At 38.2% G+C, this 4,248-nt stretch overlaps 1 pseudogene; it reads left to right on the top strand.

Moving 5' to 3' along the window:
- Positions 1-1,475: 1,475 nt before the first annotated feature.
- LOC112080376 (U1 spliceosomal RNA) lies at positions 1,476-1,619 on the top strand (annotated as a pseudogene).
- The last annotated feature ends 2,629 nt before the right edge of the window (positions 1,620-4,248 follow it).

Below are 4,248 nucleotides of genomic sequence, written 5' to 3'. Positions count from 1 at the left end.
TTTGTTTGGGCACATAAACGGATGTGCTGAGCCCACACATGGATTTTATCGTTACGGCATACATCGTAATATACACAATATTCGTCTTCATCCAGATCAAAACAGGGCCACTTGCTACCGGCCCGGAATGTGATGGTTAGACTGAAGCCAGAGTCATTTGTTGCATTTATTTGTTGAATGTCCATGTCTGACAGATTTTTTCCAATGAAGTAAAACTTTTGTTGTGGAGGCACTGGAGAAGAGAGTTTTTAGAAAGCTTTGCATGGATAGGTTAATATTATTTGGATGGGGAAATGTTTGGGTGTGAATGTGTACCTGTTGAATATTGTTTTGAGTTTTGTGAGGTATGCAATTACTGTAGAAGGAATATGAAACATTTTGAAGGGAAAAAGTGAATGTCTGGGTAATCTTTAAGCAGGTTTAAGAAAGCAGATGAAGTAATGTATAATGCAAAACTAGAGAAATTTGAAAAGTATGTTTAAAAGGGATACTTTAGTGTCTATGGAGGAGGGAGGAGGGGGATTTAGGGTTAACTTCTGAAATGGTTGTAATGTTACATTGTGTTTTGGAAAATGTTTTTTTTGCTGATGTACAAGGAAAATAATTAAGGGATTGTTAGTATTAATGTGATTTGGTTGTAACATTACTTGCTTATAATAAAAATAAAAAAAAATAAAAATACACCCGATCTCGTCTGATCTCGGAGCTAAGCAGGGTCGGGCCTGGTTAGTACTTGATGGGGAGCTGCCTGGGAATACCAGGTGCTGTAAGCATTTTGTCCACTAGGGTGTGCTCTTGCAATTTTAATCAGCAACACTGCCTTGTAGTAAGCGTTTGATGCTGAATTGACTAAATTCAGCTTATATGGGCTAGTCTCCCCTGCCCTTTTAATACGATCAAAGTTCTTGTGTTGTCAGGAGCAACTGCCTTTTATTTTATAGACAAATAAGAATATTGTTACTGAATGCAGCTTGTGTGTGGTTTGTGCTCCCTCGCCCTGTTCAAATGATCAGAGGAATTAATGCTGGTGAGGAGAGGAACTGGACTGATGTCTGATGGCCCTGGGTTCCATGGTGGAATTACAACCCTTCTTTTACGGAGTATAACAAGCAAGAGAATGATGAGATGTTATCGATAATAAATCAATTGGTTTCATGCATTTGTCTGTGTGTGTGTGTCTGAATGTGATTGTATTCGTCATATCGCTATCATTTGTGATATCGACAGGTTAATTAAGATATTAAAAAGTCATTGGTGATTTTTTCTACAGTGTTGCATGATGGGAATCTAGTGGTTCAGTATATAATCTAGTAAACAAAATAAACAACTTTTTCACCACTCTGTCTGCAAGTGGATTCCTAAACGGCATTTCACGCAGGTCGAAGTGATGTGATATTATCAGAACACAAAGTGGTTACCGTTAGACGAAAATGTTGGCACTGGAGAGACTTGCCCTCCACCGATGTGTATAAGTCATACTTACCTGGCAAGGGGACTACGTGATCAAGAAGGCGGGTCACCCATTGCACTGGCTGTGCTGACCCCTGCGAATTTCCCAATGTGGAAATCTCGATTGCATAATTTATGGTAGTGGGGGACTGCGTTCGCGCTCTCCCTGATGTCTTGTTTATGATAAACCTTGAGTGTTGACTTGTGCTTATGGAGATCTTTGAAGTCAGTTTTAAAGAGATTTTGTGGACCAATCGAAAGGTGGACTAATCAAAAGGTGGAAACATTTGTTTGTAGCGAAACTAGTTGGCATTTTGTGGAAACATCATTTGCGAAATGCAGCATATTGATAACTATATTTATGCCACGCTGGTACTTCAATCAAGAGATAGTTGAGAAGCCGCTCTAACCCCACCCCCAGTCATGATGTGTCATATGCGCTTACAATATGAAATTGTCCATACATGCGCTCCTCCTTAGTACAGAACAATGCAATAGTTTTTCAACATTCAGAGCTTTTGTGTATTTATTCTGGCTAGTAGGCTAGCTGCATGGGAAATTGTTGCTAATGATGTATTTGTCAGAAGTCATTGTATTTGTCCGTTTCTTCCCATAAGGCTGAAATATGTGCCCTCGCTTTGAAATGTTAGCAAGGTTTGTTTGTATTTCATCCAACTATCTGTGCTAAAAAGTGATGGCTACAGTATAATGTAATTTCTTCCCCTTTTTGAGTGACCCAAAGTTCAAGCTGCTTATCTAATTGGTGAAAATGCAATTTTGACTCTATATGGTGTACCAAGAGTTGTTCCTTCGCTTACGGCCTTACCTACCTGAGTGAGCACTTCCTGATTGGTGAAGTGACGACAGGTGCGAGTGTTTGCTTGAGAGTGTTTGCTCGAGAGCTATTTTTGTTTATTTTTTTGGACTTCGCAATATAATTTATTGTTTTTTTCATTTGAATAGTTTTAAGTTTGGTTAGTTTTCCCCCCTTGCAGGTTTGCTGCTTGGGGGAGAGCTTTTTTTTGGATTCATTTTTTGATTTATTATGACGGACAACATGGCAACGACAAACGGAATGGACAAGGACAACAAAAATGCGCAACGGAAGAAAAATGAAGATAAAGGAGGAATGAAATATGGCAAAGAATACACGGTGGCAATTGAGTTGGTAGGAGAAGAAAAGGTGACGACAATGGAACTACTACGAGCAATTAAGGAGGTGTGTGGAGAGGTGGTGGGATGCCAAATGAAAGGGGATAAGAAGTATGAAATTACGATGAGAAATGGAAAAGGAAAAGAACGTCTAATGGATGGATTACGGATAAAGGACACCAGGATTCTGGCGAGAGATATGAATGTGAAAGAATTGGTGGTGTCTTTCATGAATCTCCCAGTATACATAGAAGATAGTGTGATACTGGGCAAGCTGWGTAGCTGGGGAGTAACGGCCGTCTCGGAGATAAYGAGGAGAYTTTGGCCAGGAACGGAGGTGGTTGACGGGACACGACAATGATTTTTAAATTGAACATAATAGGTTTTTACGAACGTGGTTTTACATCAAATAAATAGAGATATTAAAAGAGAATGTGATATTTGTGATACGGGGTGGAAATTTTATGCACTTTTTTGTTGAATGTAGTAGATAGAAGAGTTTCATAAGTTTTTAAAGGGGATTTTAGTACAACATTGGGGAGAAGAGATTGTTGATGGGTTGAGTGGAGAGGTTGTTTCTTTTTGGGTTAACTGGGAAAAGCAAAGTTTTTAATTTTAATTTGATGAATTTTGTTCTTAGTCATGCCAGATACGCTGTAAGACAAAGACGGAATTTGGACATTATGAAGGGAAAATTGTGAGTGTGGAGGTTTTATTTAGAAGTATTTTAGAGAAAGATATAGAAGTAATATATAAATATGGTGGATGTAATTTTGAAAAATTGTTTGTGTGGGGGAGCACTTTTATTGAAATTGAGTCGAATGGAAAACTTGTTTTTAATTATTAATTGGTTTTGGTGGATGATTGTGTTTTTTTAATAGTTTTCTTTTCTTTTTTGATTTTGTAAAAGGATGAATTGTTCATCCTTTTTGATTATTGATTGAATGTTGTAAATATTATGTGTTTTTTCATAATAAAAGATAAAAAAAAAAAAAAATACACCCGATCTCGTCTGTCTCGGAAGCTAAGCAGGGTCGGGCCTGGTTAGTACTTGGATGGGAGCTGCCTGGGAATACCAGGTGCTGTAAGCATTTTGTCCACTAGGGTGTGCTCTTGCATTATTTAATCAGCAACACTGCCTTGTAGTAAGCGTTTGATGCTGAATTGACTAAATTCAGCTTATATGGGTAGTCTCCCCTGCCCTTTTAATACGATCAAAGTTCCTTGTGTTGTCAGGGAGCAACTGCCTTTATTTATAAGACAAATAAGAATATTGTTACTGAATGCAGCTTGTGTGTGCTTTGTGCTCCCTCGCCCTGTTAAATGATCAGAGGAATTAACCTGTCTCACTCCCCCGTCCGTAGCGGAACTCTCCCACATTCCACTGAAAGGCAGAGCGCGAAATTCAAAAAATGTTTTTAGAAATATTTAACTTTCACACATTAACAAGTCCAACAGCATATGAAAGGTACACATCTTGTGATCAAGCCAACATGTCCGATTTTTTAAATGTTTACAGGGAAGACAAAATATGTAAATCTATTAGCTAACCACGTTAGCAAAAGACACCACTTTCTAACACCATCAGTTTTTTACTCCATCACCAGCTATCACTAATTCGACCAAATAAAGATATATATCCACTAA

Source organism: Salvelinus sp. IW2-2015, unplaced genomic scaffold (genome assembly GCF_002910315.2).
Source record: "Salvelinus sp. IW2-2015 unplaced genomic scaffold, ASM291031v2 Un_scaffold16297, whole genome shotgun sequence".
Taxonomy (NCBI): Eukaryota; Metazoa; Chordata; class Actinopteri; order Salmoniformes; family Salmonidae; genus Salvelinus; species Salvelinus sp. IW2-2015.
The sequence above is the reverse complement of the archived record's forward strand: the minus strand, read 5'-3'. Positions and strand labels throughout refer to the sequence as shown.